A 17,138-nucleotide genomic window follows, 5' to 3' on the forward strand; every position below is an offset into this window, starting at 1 on the left:
GCTTTTCTGTTTCAAGAAAACCAACCCCAGTGCATATAAGAAGAAAGGAAATGGGGCAGCTCAGGTGGCTCAGTGGTTTAGCGCTGCCTTCAGCCCAGGGCCTGATCCTAGAGACCTGGAATAGAGTCCCACATCGGGCTCCCTGCATGGAGCCTGCTTCTCCCTCTCCCTGGGTCTCTGCCTCATTTTCTCTCTCTGTACAAATAAATAAAATCTTAAAAAAAAAAAGAAGAAGAAGAAAGGAAATATACTGACCACACAGTTGAAAAGTCCAAGGGGTAGGTCTGTCTTCAGGCATGGCTTGATTCAGGGTCTTGTAAGAAGTCACTAGCACCTGATATCACCTCTTGGTCTTGCTACCTTTATGTTGATGCCACTCTCAGATAGACTCTATGCCTCTGGTGGGAAGAAGTTTGCACTGCAAAGTGAACTCCAGGTTCAAGCAGTGAGAAAGAGAACGTTCTTCTCTCCAAACGGCCCCAGCAGATGTTTCGTGTGTTCCTTGGCTGTCACTGGGTCACAGGTCCATTCCTGGACCAACGTTATGGTTGAGTGAACAGAGGGAGAAATGTGATATTCCCACCTATAACCCAGCTGACAGTTCCTCAGTTGCTGAAAGGGATAGGGGCTCTCCCAGAAAGAGAGCAGGGTAGTCTCCAAAATAAGGAAGAAAACCTACAGGAAACTCTAAGTCCAGCAAATGCCCACCACACACACATATCCTCCAAAACCAAACCCATCCCCAACAATTCTAGCCAATTCTCTCCCCTGACCTCATTCTTCACAGTATCACTCACGTTGGCAATGCCTTTTGCTAGTATCCTTTGGTTAGGAACAAGTCTTGCTATGTTAGCTACTCTGTGAAACTCTTCCGTATGAAAACTGTTCCCATGTCCTTCGTTTGGCAATGAACCCGCTACTGCTTTCTGCGCTGCGGTTTCTCTTGCTGATCCTGAACTTCGTGTTGTACGTGTATGTCTCACCTGTCTTTCAGACTGTAAAGTCCTCCATGGCAGGAAACAGAAATGCTTCTTGCCTAGCACCTTCTATACCATAATTGTTTGATCGGTGCTGTCGGATTAAGAATTGAAGGGCAATTCTTCTCTTATATCTTCTGTTGGTTGAATGCCATTGGGTGGCAAATAATATTGTTGGAACCATAGATTTAGAAGGAACATTGAATGTAATTTGGACCTTGACCCAAGCATCCCTAGACTCCCTGTCTGGCCCCCTCGGGGAGGCGGGGGTCCTATAGAAAGACTAGCTGAGCCCAACCCAGGAAACAGGAGTATAGACCCTTAAGCAAACAAAACAAACAAAAAACTATCTAATCTTTCATTCCTCAGGGAATAGAGATTAAGGCAGGGCAGGTCCTTAGCAAGTGAATTAAAATCCACAAAATAAGAGAAATACCAAAAAGGAGTTAAACCAGTTTGGACACTTCGTTCAAAGCCTTTGCCATTACCTGCAATGATTACCTGGCAAAGCTCCTGTACATCTGGAGATACCTCAGTCCTAGGCTAGAGACTCCTCTTTGGGACCTGGCTGGGGGCTTGGTCCCAACACCACCCAAGCTGAACTCTGGGTAAGGCCCACAGGTCAAAAGCCCCCAGGGACACCAATCAGCCCTCAACCAAGGGGGAGGAGAGCCAGAAAGGCAAGAAACTGAAGTGTCTCCAGTTCTTCTCAATCTTCTTTACCAGATGGAGGGGGGGTCCCTGGGTGGGCAGGAAATGGTGGTCAGGTCAACAGGGGCCCCTGCCCTCAGGAAACCTCTAGCAGATGACTGCCACCTGCCACCCAATGCCCCTGCTGTCCACTGTGGGGGCTTAGGTGGATGGGGTAGGGGTGCCAGGGCCAGGGCCAGTTTTATTCCCCAGAGAAATTGATAGGAGTGACAGACTGTCCCAGTGACTTCAGCCACGATGCCTGTTTTATCATTTTCGAGCTTTGTGACCCCAAGCAACCTCTTCAGATCTAACTGTACTAACCTTCGGTGGGGCGGGGGGGTGGAGGGCGTGAGGTTGGACGGGACCCCTGCCTGCTTTAAGTTAGGGGACATCCATTCTGATGGTATGCCATCACCCGCCCCAGCTCACCACCCACAGGCCACATCTCAGGGACCTCCGCTTTCCCAGTGCACAAGGAAGACCGGTTCTCAACTCCAGCCTGGGCTATGGAGCAACAGGGCAGCGCTGCCCAGCAGCGAAGGGCAGGCAGGGCTCGGGAGCCAAAGTGCTGGCCAGGCCCAGGCCTGCCCCCTGCCCAGGCCTCCCCTCTGTCCAACGGAGATAACTCCCCTCTCGCAGAGTTCTTGTGAGGACTCGGAGAGCGGGGGTGGGGGGGGGTGGGGGGGTGGCGGGGGGGAGAGTTAGACGAAACCTCTCAGAACAGGGGATCCCTGGGTGGCTCAGCAGCTGAGCTCCCGCCTTCAGCCCAGGGCGTGATCCTGGAGACCTGGGATCAAGTCCTGCATCAGGCTCCCTGCATGGAGCCCGCTTCTCCCTCTGCCTGTGTCTCTGCCTCTCTCTGTGTGTGTCTCTCATGAAGAAATAAATAAAATCTTAAAAAAAAAAAAAAACCCTCTCAGAACAGTGCCTGGCCCTCGGTAAGGGCTGGGGGTGCCGTGAGCGTTTGGGAGCCCACAAAGCCCTTCAAACCACCTCCCCAGCTAATGGAAGGTCCAGGGTGCGGCTCCCAAGGGCTTCGTCCCAGTGAAAGCTAAGCCCAGCGCAGCCCTGGGGCCGGACGAGATGGCCTTGGCTGTTCTCTCCCTCGGCCTCGGCAGGTGAGAGGCCGCCCCCGGCCTGGAGAGGAGCCCCCCCAGCCTGCGGCTCCCGGGGCAGGGCTGGGCCACGGCCTGGGCCCGTGGGGCCTGGCAGGCCGGATGCGGCCTCCTTCCCCGCCGGCTCCTGCCAGATGGCTTGATTACCGTGGGTGCATTTCAGGCCTCCTGGCTATTATCAGCTTCTCGCTTTCAGCTGCTGGAGCAGGGGCAGGATCCTTCCCTTCCTCCGGGCCCATCCCTGGGTGTTGGTTTTCGCGCTGCCTGTGCAGGTGAGCCGCGCTGCCCCGCCCCAGCCCCGCTCCCCGCCTGCCTCCCAGGACTGTCTCCAGGGAGGCGGGCAGGTGGGGAGGGGGCTGGGCCCCAACTGTCCGGTCCATGCCACCAGCACTTCGAGCTCCCCGAAGAAAGCATCTTTCCTGTGGTGATGCCCAGCACACTGGGAAGGATAAAGGAGGAGAAAATGAGCCAGAAGTAAAAGGCAAGGGTTTACCCCAAAGTCGTAGGTACCGGATTTACAAAATTCACCTCCCCTGCAGGCCTTTCCTCACGCAGCGCAGCCTCCCCTGTGACCTCTGGCCCCCCTCCCTGCAGGGCTGCGCTGTGACAGGAGCTCTCACAGGGCCCCCCATCATGCCTTCCCCAATGGACGCCCCCCAGCCAGCTCCTTAACACCTCCTTATGCGAGACTGATCCCTGAAGATGGGGGGAGAGATGGGACCTGGCCTTTGTTTTTGTTTTTTTTTAAGATTTTATTTATTTATTCATGAGAGACACAGAAAGAGAAGCAGAGACACAGGCAGAGGGAGAAGCAGGCTCCCTGCTGGGGACCCCATGTGGGACTCCATCCAGAGATTCTGGGATCATGACCTGACCCTGAGCCGGAGGCAGATGCTCAACCACTGAGCCATCCAGGTACCCAGGGCACCTTTGAGTAAACAAACAAACAAAAAATTCTTTCATCAATGAGCTGCAGAAGTGTCCCCAGGGGGAGGGGACAGCTTGACAGCTGGTCCCTTTCCCTCCGCCAAGGTTTTTGTCCTCACTGCCACCAGGTCACCTTGTCTGCCCTGTTCTCCTGCCCAGGTTTGGGCTGCACCCCATCCTGCCCCCCTTTTGCAGAACTTAGGCTGGAATTCTCTAAAAATAACCTCCTAGAAAATCAGCGAAATGAACAAAGGGAACACAAACGGCTGAACGACAGATGTGCTTGCCCAGCCCAGGTACTTAATCCCAAAACAACAGACATCCCGCCACCCCTGGGCTGGCCAGGCCTCCGTTCCTCCATGCCTACCCCCTACCCCTGCCAGAAAAGACCCTCTCAGGTAAACCTGTTTGACACCCTCCCTCCCTCTGCTGCCTACCAGCCAGGCAGAAGTGGGGAGGGGAAAGGCAGACGTTACAGTGAGGCAAGCAGCTGGCCTTGTGCCTGAGCTGAGGTCAAAGGGAAGGTGGGTCCCTAAGGCCCCATAAGTTGGAGGAGAATCCCACTGGGTGAAGCAGCCCCCCATCTGTTGTGACCTCTGGAGGGGAGAGGTGCTGGTTGGGGGAGGGGAACTGGCGTGATCAGAAGTGGAGCCAAGGCCAAGCTCTAGTCATGGGGGGCAGGCACCTGGTTCCAGCTCTACCCGTCATTCTGGCCATTCCCTATCTTTCCTGAGGCCTTGGCTTCCCCAGGGGTCAAAGGAGGAAGTTGGAGGAGTGAACCTCTAATGTCTCTATTCCTTCTAGCCCTTTTCCATTCTGCAACTCTCCACCTTGAGCCACCAGTTCCCAGATACAACTTCAGTCCATCAAGGTGAGTCTTGGGTATGGTACTTGGGTAAACGTGTCGGTTCCCAACACAGTGATGACAGCTAACCATTCTGAAAGTTAACCAGGTACCGGAGACTATCGGAGCCACCGTGCAAGCATGGCCTCATTTCCTCCTCACACAAGCTCTCATCAGGAGGACCTCATATCCCTATTTCACAGATGAGAAAACTGAGGCTTAAAGAGGTTAAGACCATCCCAGGGTGGGCTTCAGGCAGGGTTGCTCCAGGGTCTGTGTTCTGATTCCCCAATGTTCAGTTGCTCCCTTGCAGAGTGGCTGTGATGTCTAATATAGGCACAATAGTCAAAAGGTGGAATCCCAAATGTCCATCAGCAGATAAATGGATAAAGAAAATGTGGCTCGTCCATACAGTAAAATGATAGTCCGCCTGAAAGAGGAGGGGAGTTTGGACATGTGCCACAACATAGGTGAAGCTTGAAAACATCATGCTAAGTGAAATCAGCCAACCACAAAAGGACAAATATTGTATGATTGCACTTCCATGAAATATCTAGAATAGACAAATTAATAGACATGGAGAATAGATTAAAGGTTGCTGGGGACTGAGGTAAGGAGAGAATGGGGAGTTATTGCTTAATGAGTACCGAGTTTCTATTTGGGATGATGGAAAGTTCTAGAAATGGATAGTGGAGATGGTCGCACAGCATTGTAAATGTGCTTTATGCCACTAAAGTGTGCACTTAAAGATGGCTAAGATGGTCAATTTTGTGTTAGGTTAAAAATAACTTTTTTAAAAAGGTTTATTTATTTGAGAGAGAGAGAACGAATGTGAGGGGTGGCAGAGGGAGAGAGAGAGAGAGAATCTCAAGCAGACTCCCCACTGAGTGCGGAGCTGGACATGGGGCTCAATCTCATGACCTGAGCCGAAATCAAGAGTCACATGCTCAACCAACTGAGCCACCCAGGCGTCCCATTAAAAATAACTTAAACATATCTATACTAGGGACACCTGGGTGGCTCAGTGGTTGAGCGTCTACCTTCAGCTCAGGGTGTGATCCTAGAGTCCTGGGATCGGGTCCCACATCAGGTTCCCGCAGGGAGCTGCCTCTCCCTCTGCCTATGTCTCTGCCTCTCTCTCTCTCTCTGTGTCTCTCATGAATAAATAAATAAAATCTTTTTAAAAATATCTGTAGTAGGATAGATATCATTTATCAAATGCTACTATGCCCTTTCTGTGCTAGGTGCTTCACACGTCACCTTGTTTTACCTTTACAACAACAGTGCCATAGTCTCCCTCAGGCAAGGAAACCAAGATTCAGAGGATAAATTACCCAAGGACCCACAAGTGGTAAGTGGCAGAGCTGATACATAAACCCAGGTAATGCCGAAAGCAAACCTGGAGAAGAAGGTAGAGAAATCTGAGAAGGCGAGAACAAGCTGGGATGAACCGGGGTGTGAGGCCGCTCACACCCCTACCTGTGTTTGCCAGCTTCCACAATTCCATGTTTGCATTTGTCCCATCTCTCCCTGCACTTACGTTTCCCCCCATTTCACAGCCAACCAACACTTCCCTGCCTCACCCTTCCACTAAGTCACTACCTCTGCATCTGTTCATCCAGGACTCCTCCCCATCCGCCCCCTGCACAGGAGCACAGCCTGCCAGGACTTGGGGGAGGCGGAGGGCTCGGAGTCCATAGGTCTAATTCCGTTCTGAGGGAGAGAGGCCCAGCTCTCTCCTAAAGGTGAATGCCAAGCACATGGCAACTGGGGGTCCCTGCCAGGATGCTGATTGTCCCCAGAAGAACCTCAGGAAGGCTGGACAGGCAACTCTGTAAGGTGCCAGGCCTCGTGGGTCTCAGTCTCAGTGTGAGGATGGTCAGGGCGGTGAGTTTCTTTTGTCTTTTAAATAACAAACTGCCCATTGCCCCTGAAACAAAAGGCACTCCACACTCAGGTCACCCGGGAAGGCCAAGCATCCCCACATCCAGGCCACTGCACTCATGTCCGCTTGTAGTCTCCTGCCCACTTGTAGCTTAGCCCCAAAGGTCACATGCGAGTGCAAAGCATCCTTGGGAACTCCTCACATGGAAGGGCTCAGGCAAAGTCACCAGATGCTACAGGTGTGATTGTGGGGGTTGGATGTGTGTGTGTGTGTGTGTGTGTGTGTGTGTGCGCCCCATGACTTGCTGTCTTTATCCCTTATCCCCCAGGACATTTTTCCTGGCTTCTGTTCCCCCAGGCCCTGCAGCCAGCTACTCACTGTAAATCCCCAGAAGACGTTGACTGATGAGTTGTGACTCCTTTCAGGGGACCTGAATGGCTAACACCACCCCAAGGAGTGAAATCCATTGGGTTTCCAGATCTCGGGAAAGATTTTTAAAGCAGATGGGTCTTCCCAAACACACCTTTAGTCATGTCCAGGAAGGGTGGCCTCTGCCAGCTGGCAGATTTAAAGGGTAGGCTCCCATGCTCTTGGGAAAGTCACTGTGGCTCAGAGTCACCAGAGAACTTTGGTGTCAACCCTCTAGGCCCTGACCCTTGACTCTGCCATTACCCAGCCATGTGACCTTGAGCCAGTGTTGCTGGCTCTTTCTCCTTTATAAACTGGAGATAGTGATGGTACCCACCTTCGGACACTGAAGGGAATTAAATGGGATGCAGCTCATGAAGTACTTAGGACAGCGCTTAGTACCAAGGTCCTATTCAAGAAATCTTAGTTGTCATTACTGTGCAGACATTGGTAGCCAAGCCTGGTACCTTTCCCTGGAAACCAGACTCCTCTTCAGACCCAGTACAGCACAGGAGGTAGCCACTACCTGCTATTGGCTATCGGCCAAGGATGGCACCCAAGACAAAATCTATTTGCCATCCACGTCCAACTTTTTTCTTAATGGCAAGTAGTGTGCATCCCCTGTCTCTGAGCTGGGGCCCCTGCACTGCTCCATCCTTGTGTCCTATTGTGCCAATCCTGGCCAACCTCCTCACAACACACACATGCAGTTTGGATCTCAAACTGATCCCTGATTCCCCCCACACAATTTTAAACAGCTTTATTGAGACATAATCCACATGCTCTACAGTTCCCTATACATTTTAAAGTATAGTGAACTGTATTTTTTAAAGTATTTTAAATTGTACAGTTCACTATACAATTCAATGGCTTTTCATATATTCAGAGCTATGCATGCATCACGACAATCAATTTTAGCATATATTCATTACGCCTTCAAAAAAATTTGTACACCTCTCGTCCATCACCTTCCAAACTCTCCTGCCCTCTGCCCCCCCGCCCTAGGCAACCACTTATCTACTTTTTGTCTCTATATATTTGTCTATTCTGGACATTTCATATAAATGGAATCGTACAATATGTGGTCCTTTGTGACCGGTTTTTCACTTAGCATGATTTTTTCCAATTCCATCCACATTGTAGCATGTGTTAGTATTTCATTTCTTTTTATTGCTAAATAATATGCCATTGCACAAATATTGCATATTTTATTTATTGATCTGTCAGTTGATGGACACTGGGGTTGTTTCTACTTTTTGACTATTATGAATAATGCTTCTATGAAGATTTATGTAAAATTTTTTATGTGGGTACATATTTTCACTTCTCAAGTAGATACCTAGGAGTGCAATCATTGGGTCATGTGGTAACTCTGTTTAACCACTTGAGGAAATGCCAGAATGGTAGTTCTCTGCTTTTCCAAAGCAGCTGTACTATTTTAAATTTTCACCAGCAGTGTATGAGGATTAATTTCTTCATATCTTTGCCAACACTTGTAATTATCTGTGTTTTTTATTAAACTATCCTAGATAGCTCTATCCGGTGTGCAATGGTATCTCATTGTGGTTTTGATTTGCATTTCCTGACGGCTAATGAGGTTGAGCATCTTCTCATGTGCTTATAATAATTTGTATATCTTCTTTGGAGAAATTCTTCTTATGATCCTTTGCCCATTTTTAAATTGGGTTGTCTTTTTATTATTGAGTTGTAGGAGTCCTTCATATATTCTAGATACAAATCCCTTACTTATCAGATATATGATTTGTAAAAAATTTTCTCTCATTTTGTGGGTCGCCTTTTCACTTTCTTACTGTATTCTTTGAAGCACAAAAGTTTTTCATTTTGATGCTATTTTGAGTAAATTTTGTATGTGGTATGGGGTAGGGGTTCAACATCATTTTTATACATGTGTGTACCCAGCAGGCCCAACACTGTTTTAAAGACAATTCCTTTCCCAATTTCATTATCTTGGCAGCCTTATCAAAAATCATGTGACCATAAAGTTGAGAATGTAGTTCTGGACTCTCAATTCTGTTCCATTGATCCATATGTCCACTCATAGGCCAATACCACACTGTCCTGATTACATTTCTAGTAAGTTTTGAAATCTGTCAGTATAAATCTTCCAACTTTGTTCCTCATTTTCAAGTTTATTTTGGCTAATATGGATTCCTTGCATTTTCATATAAATTTTAGGATCAGCTTGTCAATTTCAGCCAAGAAATCAACTGGAATACTGATAGGGATTATGTTGAATCTGTAGGTTAATTTGGGAATAATATTATGTGTTTCAATCCATGGGCCTTTCTATTTATTTAAGTATTTTTAAATTTCCTTCAACAATATTTTATAGTTTTCAGAGTAGCGCTTCAGTTAAGTTTATTTCTAAGTATTTTATTTTTTGATGCTATTATAAATGGATTTTTTCTTAATTGAGTTTTCAGTTTACTCATTGTGATAGAAATACAATTGATTTTTGTATATTTTTCTCTTTTTTTAAGATTTTATTTATTTTTTCATGAGAGACACAGAGAGAGAGGCAGAGACATAGGCACAGAGAGAGAAGCAGGCTTCCTGCTGGGAACCCGATGTGGGACTCTGGGATCACACCCTGAGCCAAAGGCAGATGCTCAACCACTGAGCCACCCAGGCGTCCTGGTTTTTAAGTATTTTTCATGTATCCTGAAACTTCGCTAACTCATTTATTAGAGCTAATAGTTTATTCATGGGTTATTTAAGATGTTCTCTATATAAATTATGTCATCTGCTTCCTTTCAAATCTTGATACCTTTCTTTTTTTTTTTTTTTCTTGCCTAATTTCCCTGGCTAGAATGTTTATAAGTGATGAGTAGATATTCTTGTCTTGTTCTTAATCCTACAGAGTTGTACTCAGCCTCTTACCATTAAGTATGTTAGATGTGGGGATTTGTAGATGCTAATCAGATTGAGGAATTTCCCTTCTATTCCTGGTTTCTTGGGTGTTTTTATCATAAAGAGGTGTTGAATTTTGTCAAACGCTTTTTCTCTATCTATCGAGATGATCATAAAGTTTTGGTCCTTTATTCTGTTGTGGTGTATTACATTAATTGATTTTCAGATTTTAAACCAATCTTGTATATCTGGGGTAAATCCTACTTGGTCATATGCATTATCCTTTTTATGTATTGCTGGATTTATTTACTAATGTTTTATTGAAGGTTTTTGCATCTGTATGCTTAAAAGATATTAGTCTGTAGTGTTCTTTTTTGGTAATGTATCTGTCTGGTTTTGGTATCATGGTAACACTGACTTCATAGAATGAGTTAGAAAGTGTTCTATCCTCTTCTATTTTTAGAAGAGTTTGTGAAGAACTGGTATTAATTATTTAAATGTGTGGCAGAATTCACCAGGAAAGCCATCTAGTTGAGGGAATATTTTTTGTGGGAAATTTTTAAATTACTAATTCAATCTCTTTACTTGTTTTAGGTCTATTCAGATTTTCTATTCTTCTTGAGTCAGTTTTGGTAGTAGGTGTCTTTCTAGGGATTTATCAATTTCAATGAAGTGATCTAATATGCTGCCATATAGTTGTTCATGATGCTATTGATAGCCTTTTATCTCTGTAATGCCCATAATATCCTTTCTTCAATTTCTGGTCTTAGTATTCTGAGTCTTCTTTTTTCTTGATCAATCTAGCTAAAAAGACTTGTCAATTTTTTTTATCTTTATAATGAGCCAACTTTTAATTTTGTTGATTTTCTCTGTTGTCTTTCTAACCTCTATTTCATTAACCTATGTTCTAGTCATAATATTTTCTTCCTTCTGTTTGCTTTGGGTTTAGTTTGCTCTTCTTTGTCCAGTGTTTTAAGGTGCAAGTTTGGGTTGTTTATTTGAGGTCATTCCTCTTTTTCAGTGGAATTTTTTATAACTATAAAATTCCCTCTAAGCACTGCTTTTGGTATGCTATGTTTCATTTTACTCAAAGTATCTTCTGATTTCCCTTGTGATTTCTACTTTTATCCATTGGTTATTTAGTAGTATGTTATTTAATTTCTGCATATTTGTGACTTTCTCCAGTTTTTTCCTATTATTAATTTCCAATTTCACACTTATGACTAGAGAATATACTTTGTATGATTTCAATCCTTTTACATTTATTGAGCTTTGTTTTAAGGCCTGGCATATATTCTATTCTGGAGAATGTTCCATGTATGCTTAAGAAGAATGTGTATTCTGCTCTTGTTCACCAAAGTTTTCTGTAGATGTCTGTTACCCATGCACATTTTATCTCTTCTCATTAATTCCCATTCCCAGAATGCCTTTCCCCTTATCTCCACAGAGCTAAAGTACATCCATTACTTAAGCCCTAGAGCAAGTCTTCCCTCCAATGCTGTGTAAACTGCTTTGGAAAACTGAAAATAAAGAAAACATATGCATTTGTTATCTAATGCTGCATAACAAATTACCTCAACACTCCCTGGCTTTAAACAAAAACATTTGTTACTGCAGTTTCTGAGAGTCAGGCATCCAGGAGCAGTCCTCAGTTTCTTGCTAGCTATCAGTGGAGATTTTAGTTTCTTGACACATGAGCCTTTCCACAACATGGCAGCTTGCTTCTCCTAGAGCAAATGATCTAGGAGAGACCCAGCAAACAAAAAAACCATGTGAGACAGAAGCCATAGTCTTTTACAACCTAATCTCAGAAGTGAGATTCTCCTATGTGCTTTCAATTGCACAAACTCTGTAACGGTGTAGCAGGGGGCTACACAAAAGGTGTAAACACTAGGACATGGGGATCATTGGAGGTCATTCTTGAGGCTGGCTGCTGGAGCTTACAAATGATTTGTTTGACATAGCACAACATGGATCCAGTTGTCCAGTAAACACTGGATTAGACCTACTGGTCAAGCTCACAAATGAATATTGAGGCAATATTCCTAAATTAATTTTTAATAAACAGATTCATGTGGCACATTTGAAGAATAATACCTATATACAAGTGGGATTTATTCTGGGAATGCAAGGATGGTTCAATATTAGAAAAATCCATTAATATGATTCACTATATTTTAAAAAATCTAAGGAGAAAATTTAATTATTTCTATAGATGCAGACAAGGAACTGAATAAAATTCAACACTCATTCTAGATTTTAAAAATCTTAATAAAAGAGGAATAGATAGATTCTTTTTTGGCATGGTAAAATAGATCTTCCTCAAAAGTTATCATCTTGCCTAAAAGGAAAGCACTAAAAGCAGTTCCATTGAAGTCAGAATAAAAGACAAGAATGCATGCTACCATTATTCTTTAAAAACTCTGCAGATACAAGCTGATACAAGTAAGCAAGAAGTTAGAATTAGGAAAGAAGTTAGAGGTGTAAAATATGAAAATAAGAGGCAAAATTGTCACAATTTGTACAAGTATCATGATTATGATGTATAACCATCATGATTATATATCTGGAAAACCTAAGAGAATCTACTGAATTGCAAATAAGAGAAATGGGTAATGAAGCCAGTTATAAAATTCATATGTAGTAAATGATAGCTTTTTTACATATAAATATTATTCAGTTAAAAGACACAGTGGAAGAATTTCCAACAGTAACTAAAATATAAAATAGTCTGGAATAAGCCTCAAAATGTGCAAGAAATATATGAAGAAAACTTTAACATACATGTGTAGTGGCAGATGGTAACTACACTTATGGTGCTGAGCATTGTGTACAGAATCGTTAAATCACTATGCTGTACACCAAAACTAATATAACATTGTGTGTCAACAATACTTCAGTAATAAAAATTTAAAACAAAAAAAATGTTTAAGAGAAAGGAAAGGGGGCAGGGAGAGGGGCAGAGAGAGAGGGAGAGAGAGAACCTTAAGTAGGCTCCACACCACAGCAGGGAGCGTGACGCAGGGCTCCATCTCACAACCCTGAGATCATGACCTGTTCTGAAATCAAGAGTTGGACGCTTAACTAGCTGAGTCATCCAGGTGCCCCTAAAACAAAAATTTAACATATAAAAGGAACTTGAAAAAATGCAGAGCTATACCATATTCTCAGAGAGAAAGATCCATCACTGCAAAAATGTCAATTCTCTACTCAGTTGCTTTATAAATCCAACACTATCTCAAAAAGATGCCTGCAGGACATTTTTTGTGACACTAGAAGAGCTGATTCTAAAAGTAAACAACTGAGTCTACCCATGAAACCTGGGGAAAGAAGAATAATGAGCAAGCTTTGGGGGGAGAATAAGAAGCCAGGGCTCCAGGCCAAGCTCTGCCCTAAAAAATTGAAGGACCATTCATCATTTCTGTCAGGGCTTTGGTTTTCTCATCAGCAAAGCAAGGCATGCAGGCTAGAGGAGAGGGCGGGGGTCTAACCTTCCTTTCAGCTCTAGAATTTTCTGATCGATTCTGTGGTGAGACTGTTAGTCCAAACACTGCAGACTTGGATGGAGCCATGTCTACTCTGAACAAGTCCAGGGCACCTAAAAGAGTGTTTGGATAAGTATGTGAATTTCTGGGGCACCAGGGAGGCCTTTTGCTAAAAAGCAGCCCTATCCTTACCCTTATCCCCATCCTGTCTCTGGTATTGCTCTATGGGATTTACTCAGTTGATGTGACCTCTCCCTCCATTACCTGCCCCCACTAGGACATAAGCATGGTATTTGGGTCTTACCTCTCTAATCTTTTCTTAGGAGCCAATCTGAATAGGAGAAGGGAAAAGATGGGGAGAACAGAGACTCTACAGAAGAATGAACTCCCCAGGGACAAAGAAAAGAGAAAGCGGAGACACAGACACTGCAGACATCTTAGCCCCAGAAAGTCCATACAGAGACCCCAGAGGAAGCACAAGAACTATCCCCAGATGACAGTGGAATTACATGAATCAATATCTTTACCTGCCAAATAAGTGCATTAATAGACCGAGTTCGTATTTATAGCTTTCAACAGAACAGAATCATTTGCACAAGGAGAGAAGGAACATTTCCTCCTCTCTCCTCTACCCAGTAAGGAAGGACCTTCTGAGAAAGAGAACATTTGAAAGAGTTCCTCAAAGGAGAGGGATGAAGATGCTTGGCAAAGCTTGTTAGGGTGTGCTTTCTCCAAAACCAAGAGAAGGCATAGAACACGTGGGGGCACCCAGAGAGCAATAAGGGATCCTTCACTTGAGAAAAAAGAAACAGGTGCTGGGGAGAAAAGATGCTAGCCCAGGAGGCCAAGCACCGTGAAAGGCTTCGGGTGGGGTGCCATGCAGTAGGTGCAATAATTCTTCCTCTTAAGTGATTTTAACATTTCTCATGATTTCCCAAAAGCAGGCCCCCGCATGGGAGTTTTGGAGGTAATGCTCCGGGGGCCTGGCATAGTTCGGGCCTCAGGAAAGCCTGCAGTCGGACCGCTTCTAAGTGGCCTTTATCTGCCGCAGTGGCCAGGCTGAACTCAGGTGAACTCAGCTATTTACCAAACTCCTACCAGGAGTCCAGCGTCACGCTTAGGGCTGTGGTGAGCATAAGGGAAGCCAGGAGAGGGTCCTTGCTGTTGAGGAGTTCATAGCTGGAAAAACAAGAATTGCAGATTGGAAAGTGGTATTATTCATATAATTCACCCAAGTCCGGAATTAAATATAAAAATGAGTGGAACGGTGAGTGAGTTAGGAGCTCAGAGGGAACAGAGACAGGACAGTGGGCTGGTGGCCAGGGATGACTTTATGGAGGAGGTGGAACTTGACCCCAATATGCATCTATGGGATCAAGGTCCCTCTGCTTTCCTCCATGCTGCAGGCTATGAGAGGACCAAGCCAGAGGCCCAGGAGTGGAAGAAGCAGCTTCTTTTCTGGAATCTTAGAAGTGAGACTTTAAGTGAGAACCTTCTCCGATCCTATCTTTCTCAGTGCTGTTTGTTTGAAAAGGGAGTAGATTTTCCTGTTACAACAGCCAAAAAAACAAAATAAATCAAGAAGGGAACAGCAAGCATGGACCTGGAAATGAAGTTAAAATCTCTAGGCTTAGTGAAGACACCACAAAATGGTTTTCTCCTCAAAGCGGAGCTCCACCTAGACTAGACTGCTCTAATGGATCTGGGGACATATTCTTCTCCCTGACAACTCCACCCACCCCACTTCCCACCCCATTTCCTCCAAAAGCCTTTTGCAGATGGTGCCTCTCAGTTCCCAGAACCAGTCTGGAGCAGTGATTAAAAAGATCAGAATTCCGGGAACCACTTTTTTCTTCTTGGCCACCTTGGCAAATGCTTAAGCTACACTAAGATGCGGTGAACCATTTAAAAGTGACAATCAAGATGCTGGAGAAAAATTAAGAATTCCACTAGGCATAGAGCCAGTCCGTACACACACACACACACACACACACACACACACACACACACACACAAAATCGGTTGTTTGGGAAAAACTAAGATTCTGTGAACACCCTTTTGGGGAACCCTCCTGACCCAGGGGTGCTCAGACCCCCTCTCCCCTCACTGGTTCCCTCTTTCCTTTCCCCATTCACAAGGACAGGAATCATATGCATTTCTAGCAGTTCTCTGCATACTACAGGGTTGTAACCCAGCCTAGAAAAAAAGAAATAATGACAGACTCAGGATCTCACTGGATCTAATAACCCTGAAGAGTCCTCTGTACAACACCTGATGTACAGCCACTGAAAGGACATTCTGTAATCTTTTGCCCATTTCTGTCTTTCTCGATTTTTCCTGGTGCTTGAGAAGCTCTCCCAGGATGCAGAAGGCAAGATAAGGAGATAAAAACGAGAGAGAATATAATACGTATTAAAGACACAGCAGAAACCATACTCATGACCTATAGGTGACTTGAACAAGAAACTGATCAATGTACTCACCTAAAAATGGTTTATAAACTGAAAAGACTCCTGCATTCCAGACGGCGTTAGCTTCCCAGGGCTGCTGTAACATGGCACCTCAAAGTGGGTGGCTTAAAACAACAAGCATTTTTTCTCCTACAGTGTTGGAGGCTAGGTCCAAAATTAACATGTCAGCAGGGCTATGCCCCCTCCAAAGGCTCTAGGGAAGAATCCTTCCTTGCTTCTTCCAGCTTCTCGTGGCCCCAGGTGATCCTTGACTTGTGGCAGGTAACTCCAACCTCGGCTTCTGTCTTTACTTGGCCTTCATCTCTGTGTCTATGTGTTCTCTCTTAATAAGGACACCAGTCATTGGATGTAGGGTGCCCTAAATTCAGGGTGATTTCATTTGTAGGCAGTTGTATCTTTAAGGACCTTATTTTCAAGTAAGGTCACATTCTGACATTCCAAGTAGATGCGAAATTTGAGGGGATGTTATTCAATCAACTGCACAGAACAAATCAATTAAGAGACCAATAAGTAAGCACATCTTGGCAAGAATCTAGAAAAAGAAGGACAAAGGAAAAAATCTTCAAGCAGTGCAAAGTTATTATAATCAAATGATGAAAAATCAGCCTTCTTCAAGCATCTCAACAACTAGCAAGAGATGATGAAGACAAGTGACACAATGTCTCCAAGGTTTTAAGGGAAAACGTTCTAACTTGGTCAAACTGCAATTTTATTATTCACATATGAATGTTTCAGAAAAAAGCATTCTTAGATATTCTCAGGAACATCTTTCCTGAAAATACTGCTTTAAGATCCACTCCAACCAATGGAGAGGTGAAGGAAAATGAACCAAAGAATGGGTAGGTCAAGTGGCACCTGGGTGGCTCAGTGGTTGAGCATCCGCCTTTGGCTCAGGTCGTGATCCCAGGGTCCTGGGATCGAATCCCGCATCAGACTCCCCACAGGGAGCCTGCTTCTTCCTCTGCCGGGTCTCTGCCTCTCTCTGTGTGCCTCTCGTGAATAAGTAAATAAAATCTTTTTTTTTTTTTTTTTTTTAAGAATGGGAAGGTCATAATACAAAGGAGTGTTGGCAGGCATTGAAGATATTTAGGGATACAACAAAGTTTAAATGATTATTGTAAATATAGTTTCAAAACATGTAAATAGCAATTTTTGAAAAGAACATAAAGAGTGTAGAATGTCCACAATTTAAAAGTAATACTTTGGTTCCTCATATCCCAGATCCCACAACACATACACAGAAGAAATAGATGGGGAAATGTAGAAGGAAGTAAAGAAATGTGCATTTCTTCATATTACACCTGGCTGTTCAGTATTTTAAAAAAATTCTTAGTGCTGATGTTTAGAAGAAATATGGATTCAAGTATTTTACAGATAGATTTATAATTGATGAAATGATGTGTGTAAGCAAGAGACAGAGAAACAGAGAGACAGAGCATGCACACAAAAGAGCAGCTAGTTC

General features: G+C 44.4%; 1 long non-coding RNA gene across 3 annotated transcripts in view; it reads right to left on the minus strand.

The window, feature by feature from the left end:
• LOC140600162 (uncharacterized) overlaps positions 1–17,138 on the minus strand; it is a 181,648-nt gene that overhangs the window by 19,243 nt on the left and 145,267 nt on the right. For all 3 annotated transcript variants that reach the window (XR_012003349.1, XR_012003350.1, XR_012003348.1), the window contains 4 exons: positions 15,689–16,153; positions 11,295–11,461; positions 2,933–3,224; positions 256–531 (listed from right to left, as the gene is read on the minus strand). This is a non-coding gene — a long non-coding RNA (uncharacterized lncRNA). The remainder of the gene's footprint in view (positions 1–255; positions 532–2,932; positions 3,225–11,294; positions 11,462–15,688; positions 16,154–17,138) is intronic.

This window comes from Canis lupus, chromosome 11 (assembly GCF_048164855.1).
Source record: "Canis lupus baileyi chromosome 11, mCanLup2.hap1, whole genome shotgun sequence".
Lineage (NCBI taxonomy): Eukaryota > Metazoa > Chordata > Mammalia > Carnivora > Canidae > Canis > Canis lupus.